The sequence below is a fragment of the Pteropus alecto genome, unplaced genomic scaffold (genome assembly GCF_000325575.1).
Source record: "Pteropus alecto unplaced genomic scaffold, ASM32557v1 scaffold5, whole genome shotgun sequence".
Classification (NCBI taxonomy): domain Eukaryota; kingdom Metazoa; phylum Chordata; class Mammalia; order Chiroptera; family Pteropodidae; genus Pteropus; species Pteropus alecto.
Window position 1 is genome coordinate 25,535,194 of NW_006441953.1, and position 10,923 is coordinate 25,546,116.

The 10,923-nt window shown below is 44.1% G+C and overlaps 1 protein-coding gene across 7 annotated transcripts in view; it reads right to left on the reverse strand.

Moving 5' to 3' along the window:
- CC2D2A (coiled-coil and C2 domain containing 2A) overlaps positions 1-5,259 on the reverse strand; it is a 101,646-nt gene extending 96,387 nt beyond the window's left edge. For 5 of the 7 annotated variants that reach the window (XM_025051769.1, XM_025051770.1, XM_015594913.2 and 2 more), the window contains exon 1: positions 4,929-5,259. The gene's annotated coding sequence lies outside the window, so the exon portion shown is untranslated. The remainder of the gene's footprint in view (positions 1-4,928) is intronic. The other 2 variants (XM_015594916.2, XM_015594912.2) reach the window with 1 other exon arrangement.
- Between the last annotated feature and the right edge of the window lie 5,664 nt (positions 5,260-10,923).

Here is a 10,923-nt window from a genome sequence, read left to right on the forward strand (position 1 = left end):
GTCTTTAGTCCTCATCTTATCCGACCTGTTAGAGGCACTGAGTAATGAGAGGGACCCATCACATTTTTTTTCCTTGAACTATTTTCTTCACGTGCCTTCTGGGACATGTCCTTTCCCGGTTTTCATTCTACCCACTGGCTGCTCCTTCTCAAACTCCCGGGCTGGTTTCTGCTCATCTCCTGGGCACCCCATGTGAGTGCCTGGTGGTCTCATCCTTTTGCTTGGCTTGAAATACCACCTACTAACTGATAGTCTCCAGACTTACACCCTGGGCTCACATGTCTCTCCAGGACCCCGGACGCCAATGTCCAAGGGCTAGATGGGTACCTTCATTTCGCTTAGCATGCGCCAGACAAAGCTCCTTGTCACGATCCCCGACCTGCTCGTCCTTCAACCTTCCTCGCTGCCTTCCACAGAATGCCACTTTGCTCCGGCCGACACCTCGTAGTCATTCTTGATCCTGCCCTGACTCCTGTACGACACATCGCGTCCCACCCACCGGAGGTCTTGCCAACTTTGCCTTCAACTTAGACTGAGGATCCGACCACCTCTCGGCACCTTCCCTAACTGTCGCCCTGGTCAAGCCCCGCTGTCTGTTACATGGCCAAGTGTAAGAACTTCCTAGCTTGCTTCCCTACTGTCTATTCCCTACGTGGACGCCAGAGTAAATTGTTTAAAATTTGAGAGAGATCATCACATGGCCAAGTGTAAGAACTTCCTGGCCTCCCTCACACCCACCTTGCTTCCCTACTGTCTATTCCCTACGTTGAAGCCAGAGTAAATTGTTTAAAATTTGAGAGAGATCATGTTATTCTTCCACTCAAAATCCTCCAATGACTTCCCTTCTTCAACGGGATGAAATCCAAAATTCTTTTAATGGCCTATAAGGCCCTGCATGATCTGCACTTGAACCCTCTGGCCTCAGGGCCTTTGCACTTGCTGTTCTCTTTGCCTGAAACTCTCTTTCCCAAGATATCTGCTTGACTTTCTCTCTTTTAGTTCCTTCAGGACTCTGTTCAAATTTCAGTTGATCGGAGGGGTCTTCCCTAAACACTCACAATGCCATGATAACCTCCCACCGTGCAGAACTCCCTAACTACCTTACAATGATTTTTTCCCCCTAGTACTCTTCACCAGCTGACATACATATTTATTTGCGATTGCCTGCCCATTATCATTAGAATATAAGCTACAAGAGGACAGGAACATCTGTTCATCATTTACCGCCAGAGCGTAGGACTATGGCACACAGCAGACATTTAATAAATACTTGTCCAATGAATGACTAAGTCATTATTTATTGGCCGCGTCTCCGTAGTCACATCCTGGAGCCCTTTAAAGCTTATCGTCCTCTTTGGGCCGAGGTGATTATTAAATGAGAGAAATACCTGGGCTGACGAATCAGAAACTCTTCCTGATATGTGTGGAAGTGAAATCTTGACGGGGCCTCGGTCATTTAAGCAGCTCATGCGAGGCGTTCAAGGTTTCACTGGCCCTCGTGGGGAATTAGCATGTTATAGGGAAATAAGGCACCTGAAATTCTATTGTCTCCCATCCCGACCAACTCACAGGCTACAAAAAATAGAGGAAAGGAAATGATGAAAGCAGCTAAGAAAATGAAAAGTGAGGAGATAATCTAGAAATAACAACAGGTTGATATGGATGAAATCTGAAGAACACGAAAGCTCTCTAATAAACATCTCTGGCAATTACGAACTGGAAAAAAAACTGTGAAATATTTTAGTAACTAAGAAAAGATTCTCGATACATTAACAAATGTTGTGTACGAAAGAAAGAAGTAGATGTAGAAAATGAAAAATGTAATGGGGTTGACATTTTTCTCATTCTTTCCTGATCATTACTTTTGAATGAGTTTCTAAAGAAATCTAATGACATCAAAATGTCTTTCTTTTATAAACAGCCTTACTAAGAAAAGATAAATCAGTACTGTCCAATTTTAATATGCAGCTCGTTATCATAGGCATCGAGTGCATGTTAATATATTCCTATTGGCGACCTCAAAATAAGAGCCATGACTTATTGCAGACTTATTGTGTGCTCACACTAGATACGTGTTATCACTAGGCCTGACAGCAACGCTTCTTTCTAGCTTAGTAGCACCTGCCTCAATTTACATGTAAGGCAACCGAGGTTTCCTCAAGGTCAACCTCTGACAGTTTACATGATTTGTCCAAGATTATCGTTATTAAATGTCACATTGGGAACTTGACCCCAGGACTCTGAGTCCAGATTTCTGCCCGGTGTCACCCTTTATTCTTCTCTTTTCGCTGATATCAGGAACTGTTCTATGCCAGCCCCCTATTCTGAAAGCATTTACAACGGAAAACGGAAGCATTGCCCCAGTAAGAAAAGGTTTTGGCTACTTTGGGTCCACGATTTGTTTAACTCAGTGCAAAAAATCGAAAACATTTTTGAGAGAAATACTGACACCTTCCTCCAGACAAATTCACTCTCTATCCCTGAGAGTCATGAGAGGAGCGATGTCATTAAGAGGACCCTGTGACAAATTCTACAGCAGGTAGAGGGGAAAAACAGAAAGTGTACGCAAAGGACAGCACTGGATGAATTTCGACCTTGGCTGCTTAAAAAAAATAATACAATTATGTGCATCTTACTCCAGAACCGTGAAAACATGGTTTTATAGAAAGAGAGAGGGTTTTGTAAAAAATCATTATAGACCTGAGTTCAAGTTCCAGCTGTATTTATCAGTTGTGATCTCGGAGCGATGCCTTTGCTTCTCCGAGATACATTCTGACGTCTGTAAACTTGGGATCGTAATTCCTACCTCAGGGTAGTTATTTTATATGGTTTAAATGAGAGAATGTGTGTAGTAAAATGCCCAACATGGACCCGTCTCTCGATCCTGGTGTTTTTAAGAAAAGGTGATGATGGGGGGAGGAGCAGAAGAAAGGAGCGGGGAGGGAAAAAGAGCTCAGGGCACGGAAGGGGAGTCGTAAAGAAGACCTCAGGTGCTGTTCAGGTCTCCCATTAAGGTCTTTGGTTCCCACCTTCAACCTAAAGCAGAAAGGAGCCAAGAGAATTAAAATGTTAATCAGGCCGCAATCAGAGACTGTGATATGCTGATCAGCCCTGCAGCCCGGCCGGAGGAGGCCTGCAGAACAGAGGGAGGTTTCTGCGGGATTGCAAATGGCCCATTCTCCACATCTGTGAAGCGGAACTAGGAACCCAGAGTCATTCTCTAGGGCTAAAACCACGGGGAACCTGAGGGTTAAAGGCTGGGAACTGCCAGCGGGCCTGTCACTCTCCCTGTTCTTACTTTTCACACTGCACACTCTTCCCCTTCCTTGCTGTGTGTCTATATCAAAGGAATTGGGTTAACAGAGTCTTTTAAACTATAACTCACAGGAACTAAAGAACGATATAGAAACCGAATTCCCTGGACACTCAGGGTCCCTCTCAGTGCCTTTACTCTGTCCCTCTCACTGTCCTTCTCCCTCTCTGCCTCTGAGAGACCACACTCTGTTGGTGGCATGTTGTCCCTTTTCTAATAAACTTTCCTTTTGACTCTAAGTGTGGCGCGTGGGTTGAATTCTTTCTACGCTCTCTGCCAAAGGACCCTCTTCTCCTCTCTGTGCAGGGCTTGGACTCCCTGACAACTCGGGGAAATTTGCCCTGCCTTGCACCAAACCCACTGGCTCCAACAACCAACAGCCCCTCTATGTCCCCGCCAGCTGGGTCCAAGGCGGTTTTCCTTCTGCTTCCGTTGAGGGTGCTTCTGGTGGAGCCTTCCCCCCGCCCTCACACGCATGAGCGTGTTCTCCCCGTACCTTTTTCCATCCCAGCTTATTACAGCTGGAGCCTGGAACCCTGGGCAAGTGTCACACACACTGTTTTTCAATTCATTACCTAATTCTACAAATTATTCCACCCGTAATTTCCCATAGTATAAGGTTAGCAACACATACCTTTATAGAATCGGCTCGGTATAATATATAATATATGATATATGTAATGTGTAATGTATGACATGTGCCTAATGCACTGACACGAACCGAGTGCCCAGGCCCTCCCCTGGGAGTACTCTGGCTCGGCTCTAAGCACTTTAGACTCTTTCCTAAGTCTCTTACGGCATTTAGCTCATTGCACTGTTGTCTTCTGTTTCTAGGTCTGTTTTCCCAGGAAACTCTGAGCTTCTGACCTGGTCCAATTCATTGTCACACACTTTAAACTCCAGCACGTTGCCTGGTGCATTGTTTTTGCTCAATAAATATGGGAATGAATGACTCTTTCAATGAGCTCTAGGAGATAGATACAGAGGGAGATTTCATTCTGGTGCCGAGTTTATTTGCAGAAATTATATGAGAATGTAATGACGTACGTGTATTTCCCATTAGACTCTCAAGCTTTTCATTGCACCTCTTTGTAATGGAGGGAAGCAATCACTTTAAATTGCGGCCGGCAGAGTTTCATGTGGTTTTTTTGGCGAGAGCAGCGGTCCTCAGCCCTTTGTCTGTCACAGCCCTTTCCCTGTCTAATGCCAAAAAAAAAGCGAAGCTTGCAATAGCTAGTACTTAGCCCTTCAAACCACTTTGAGCTAAAAGGCCCAGAAACAGGACATGCAGCAAATAGTTCCGGGAGACTGGAATGCAACCGGACGGCAAGGAGGTCCCAGGAAGGAAGCAGAGTGACAACAGTCTGGGGGAAATTCACCCAGGAACTATGATGAGCTAGACTTAACGTTTTTACAAACCAGACTCCAAGCAGCAGCCTGAGTAACGCTCCATGTTTCAGTTCCAGAAGGTAAAACGTGAATGCTGGTGCTGAGAACCTCTGACTTTACAATTCATTAAATCTGCTCAGGGTACGGAGGGGAGAGGCTGAACTCCAGGGCGGGGACTGAAAGCAGGACCCCAACGCTGCAGCCCTGCTCCCCAGGGCTGATTTACCTTGAGGAGCTTCACAAAAGCATTGTGCAGACTCCGCTCTCTGTGAGGAAGGGCAAGTGCAGACAGATGGGTCTTCCTGTTGAAACTTCTGTGAGTCCCAGGGAGAGGCTGAATGTTGGGGTGGTGCCCAGGCAGCTCGCTGGGAAGCTGCAGCCACGTCTCCAGCAAAAACACCCGCTTAGCAACTCGTTCCTAAGGGAGGTCACTTGGTGGCTTTTTTTTTCCTTTTAAAGAGACAGGTTACTCTTCGTAGTGGAACACAGACATGCGGGGTGAGCAGAGGAGGGCAGCCTAGGGGACGAGGACAAAGAGAAATCAACTTGGGGGAGGAGCCGGGCAGAAAGTAGGTCAAGCTTTAAAGGCCACACCCTTCCTCATGTCATGGGGTCACTGGGCATTTCTGGTAAATGACGGGCCATGCTCAGAGGTGGGCGCTTTAGAATCATGAAAAGGTCATCATTTCTGGGTGAAGACGTCTTCTCTGCAGCAAATGCTCCAGAGAAGTGCTCCCAGGCCTGGAGGATGTTGTTCTGGAGTATTTTCTGGTTAAATGCAGGAGGGTGAGTGTACAGGATTAATCGCTGCTTATTCTCTAAATCCCACCAAAATTGCTGGAAGAGGATGCAAATGTTATGGCTCTAAAAAGCAGAAGGAATGGGAAAAGAGGCCAAGTAGACAGAAGAGTATGAAATAAACAGACCAAAAAAAGGCACACTCCAAGTATACTAGTGAGTGTGTGTCTGTGCGTGTCTGTGTGTCTGTGTATCTGTGTGTATCCATGTCTCCACGTGTTACTCTGTCTCTGTGTGTGCATTTATCTGTGCATGTGTCCGTGTACATACACGTGTCTCTGTGCGGGTATGTGCGTGGGGAGGAGGAGGCATCAAAATGAGGGAATGAGTTGACCCACCCTGCAGAACTCCAGAGGAGCTCAGGATTTGGCTCAGCGGTGTGATGGGCTGAACCGTGTCCCTCTGAAAGAAGTATGTTGCCGTGTTGACCCCCCGTACCTCAAAATGGGACCTCATTTGGAGACATTTGGAGTCTTTACAGGGGGAATCAATGTAAGACAAGGTCATTAGCATGGGCCCTAATCCAATATGACTGTGTTCTTATACAAAGGCAGAATTTGGGCACAGAGTCAGACATGCACGGAGGGAAGACAGTGAGGGCGCAGGGGAATGGCATCTACAAGCCAAGGAACACCTGCGGCTACCAGAACTTGGGAGGTGCATGGAACTGATTCTCCCTCACCACCTTCAGAGGGAACTAACCCTGCCGATGCCTCGATAGCCTATCTTCTAGTCTCCAGACTGGGAGACAATACATTTCTCTTGTTTTAAGCCCCATGGTGTGTGGCACTTTGTTATAGCGGCCTCAGGAAATGGATAGAGTTAGACGCCAAGGAGAGGGGGGAGAGCGATGCGATGTAAGAAGACTCGAAAGTGGACACGCTGAGGGGCTGGACCCTCGGGACCCTCCCTCGCTCCTGGCAGCCTGGGGAAAATGTTCATCTTCCTCACTCCCTCTTCTTCTGCCGCTCAGAGGAGACTGGAGTTTTCTAGGGAAGGTGAACCACGGACACTTCGGTTTCAAGTTCCCAGGTACAGCAGAGGGTGGGTGTGCCTTGGGGCTGAAAACCGAGAGGTGGGCAGGACGTTCTCCTTCTCACAAAACTCACAAAACTGACGCAAACAAAAGTATACCTTCAGCTCCTGCTTCTCACCTGCACCAAGATGAAAAACATGGAAGGAATATTTTCTGGAGAAACTGAGTGGCCATGAAGAACGTATCTCAGATAGTGACATTTCTGGATCCTCTGATGAGAAAAACCAGCATATCACCCTTACAAAAAGGTATTGCTGAGAAAATGAGAGGATTTCAGGTTAAGAAATTCCACACGTCATAGAGAGAACCAAGAAAATGAAAAGGTAGAATTTACCAAAGAAGTAATATAAGAAGAACTCTCAGAAGTGACAGATTAAGCCTTTAGAATGAAAGCTGGCACAAGGGGACAACTAGAAAACTTGCCTGTCAGTTTGTGCTCTAGATGTGGTGGGAAAAACATTCTCTTAGGAATTTATAACCATTGACTTACACTATGCTGTTTAATTGTCTTATTTATGCTACCTATATCATTTAGGAACCCCCTAAGGACAATTTTTTAAAAGTGGTCTCAATTTACTGTATCCCTGTGGCATGCCGGGCAAGAGCAGATACACAATTTTTTCTGGAGGAACAAACCTTCAAGTAGTCAGTTCCGGATGACCGCACATAGATATACCTTGCTGAAGATGAGCTCACAATCCAAATTTAGACAACCCAGGGGAGACAATCACGAGTCTGCAGACAACAAGAGGGTACGATTAGATGCCCAAGAACTTCTGATGATACGATGATCAGATGGAAAGTATTAAAAAAATGACCCTAAAAGAACTTAAAAGGAGGCTTTGAAAATGTGAAAGAGCAAGATACTATGAAAAAGGTCAGGCAAATTGCAAAAAAGAACCACCTAGAGTTTTTAGAAATGAATAATAAAGTTACGATTTTTTTTTTGAAGCAAAGAATGGATTAAATTTTTTTACGAGAGAGCTAGAAAGAGAATTAATGATGTAAAAAAGATCGAAACCTTAAGACGTAGCACAGAGAGATGGAAAATGGGAAAGAGCGGACGAAAGGCATGAAGGAGAAATTGAGGAGGTCCACATGCCTATGGAGTCTCAGGAGCAGAGAGGAGAGAAAGAAGTTGAATACTGGATCTTAAAGCTGAGGGATCTTGGTCAACTCCCTTAACTGCTCTCGATTTCAGTTTCCTCATCTGTAAAATGGGGTTAATAATAGTAACTACTAGAGACGGCTGAAATGAGGTTTATTAAGTTAACGTTTATCAAATCCTGGCGGACAGCAAATGCCATAAAGTTTAGTAAATGAAAAAAGAAGGTGAATGGCATCATAGTCATCTCCGAATGCTTTGATAAGATACTGAAGACTGAGTGAGACTGATTTTCTCACAGTTCTGTAGGCTGGGAAGCTCCAAGATCAAGGTGCTAGTTGATTCGGTTTTTGGTGAGGGCTCTCTTCCTGATTTGTAGATGGCTGTCACCTTGCCGTGTCCTCACATGGCCTTTCCTTGATGCATTCAATGAGGGGAGAGATAACTGTCCTCCTCTTCTTATAAGGCCACCAATCCTATTGGGCATCCTCACCTGGATTGGATTCCACCCTTATGAACTCATTAATTATCTCCTAAAACTCCTACCTCCAAATACAGTCATAATGAGTGTTAGGGCAGCAACATGTGAGTTTTGAGAGACAGAGTTCAGTCTGTAGCGGACCTTTATTGTAAGAGATCATCTTTTTGAAGGGATCAACTGTCACCAGAGTTAGGGTCTGTTCACCACTGTTGTGCTAATTAACCTTCTGATTATGATCTCCCTTACCTTTTAATATTTAACTAAACTAAACCAAACCAGCTAATACAAAGTATATACCTCATGACATTCCAAAATTATTAAAAAGCATAATTCAAAAAACTCGTTTCTTGTAAAAATTCTTATGCAAGCAAAATAAATGAGTCTAGCAGATTTGTTTTAACTCAGAATGCAAATTTCTAATTCTTTTAGGTTAAGCGTTCCTAGCTGGCTAAAGAGTTTTTAACCAAGAACAAGTCTCAGGTCACATGTCACAAAAGACGATGTAGTTTCTATGTTGTTTGCTAGAACTTTTGTGCTTAGAGTCTTAAGTGACCATTTCAGCACTTCGACTACCATGAGGCCAGCACACTGTGAGGGACCAGGTCACATGAGAAGGTCACGTGTTCATGCTTTGTTTGGCAGTCTGAGCCCTTGAGTCACCCTAGCCAAGGCTCCAGACATGCGCATGAACAAGCCTTTGGATGATTTCAGCCCCTGGACATTGAATCACCTCCCAGGGTTCAAGTTTTCACAGATGAAGCTCCCAGATGTTGTGGAGTAGAGATCAGTCAACCAGCTGTGTTCTGTTCAAAGTCCTGACTCACAGAATCCGTGTGCGTAATCAAATGATTGCTGTAAGCTCCTGCATTTTGGAGTCATTTGTTATGCAGCAGTGGTAATGATAGCAGTCATATCTTTAAATAAATCAATACATCTCTGAACGAATGAGTAAATGAATGAATAGATGAAATATAGTCATTTTTTTATATGGGACTCTAAGGCATATACTTTTTAGGTGTATATCTAAAAAAAAAAAATAAACCAACGAAAAACAAATGCATTTAATGCCTTAAGGGTAATGCCACGAATGCTGATGTATTTGGAGTCTTTCTGGGAAATGAAGACATGGCTATAAACATAAAAAATTTGTAGAATCTGAAATGAGACTACCATGCTGTATTCTCTTCAGAGGAGAGCTGCGATGGTACATTATTTAGGTCAATAAATGGGAAAAATATGCTTTTCACATCTAAACACGTGGACCAATTTCAGCTTTAGATGAATGTGTCAGTCTCACTCTTTGTAAGAATAGGATCTTTGGATTCTATAGTATTTTTGATTGTTGCTGATACATTCTCCACGAAAGAAAAAAACACGTCACGAGGAAAAACGCATCGATAAAATTCGGCTCTACTTGGAAGCTAAAGAATAATCTTTGAATCAAAAATTTTATAAAACCATGCTCTTCAATATTTGATTTATATTTTCTAATGTACTGAATTATATACCTCCTCCCGAAATATAACTTAAACTCTAGAAAATTTGAACCTCTTGTGTCTATAGTAAATGGAAAGAAACACTTATTGACTCAGATATATTGGTTGTGTATCCTATTTTTATTTTATAGATATTAAAGCATTCAATTTTCTTCCTCCAGGCCTATGGTTTTCAACCTGTTTTGAATTGCAACAACTTTTTTTTCTCATTTGCTTCAATTAACAGCATTTTCACTTTCTAAGAGAGCTGTCTGCGCTATTGAAAATAAAATGCAATAAGATTTTATTTAGAGACTCATGTCTTAATTTGAAATAACTGGAGATACTCCTACATATCAGGGAAAACTGCGCCTCTAGTATGAGTAGTGAACTCTCATTTCGTTGTTGTCGTGGAAACGGTTTTTCTTCTACAAGTTTTACATTCTCCTCTTTCCAGCTACTTCAGTTAAGTGCGTCTCGTTGGTACGACCTGCTTCATCAGCTTAGGGTACAAATATCATCGCAACGCCTTCATTTTCTAATGACCTGCTCGAAAATGTACTTGCTTTTATTAGCAGGACATTCAGTGTCTCCCTTTGAAGCCTCATTTTCGCTTGGAGTTGTTCATACATCTTGAGAGCCTTCCTTGGTTCAAAAGCTGGCCCTGAGTCCAAATGCCAATGGACAGAGAGCAGGAAACTAGCTGGTTACTGCAGGACGTGGCTCCTCGGAAGGACGAGCATTTTTGCCTTGGGTGTATTGATGGGACTGTTAGTTCCAATACTTACACCAGATTCCTCGCATTTGAGATTTTAGGGTTACATTCTTTAGTTTATACCAGTGCTTCTCAAACGTTGTCCATTTTGCCCTTCCGGGAGACATGTAGCAACGTTTGGGGACACCACAACTTGGAGGGACATGCTCCTGGCATGTAGTAGACATGTCAGGGATGCTGCTAAACACCCTGCCATGCACAGGACAGGGCCTTGCCCATCTCCTCTCCACCTTCCACCCAATAAAAGAAATAACCAGCCCAAAACATCAATGGTGACAGGACTGAAAAGCCCAGTTTCTCCAACATGGCTCATTCTGATATGACTCACTGGAGAGGTTTTGGACTTTAACCGCGAGCTGCGCGTAAACCAATAACTATTCCCCCCTCCCTTCCCTGCCCGTCATCTAAGTTCCGACTGGAACCATGGCCACCAGTCCACAGCCTACAGCCCCCTCTCCTCACCTCGTGTTCCCTTCCTTGGTGTCCAGTTTCCCTCCTGACTGATCGACTCCGTTAGGACCACCCAGTTTTATCAGAGAGGTTTTAATGCT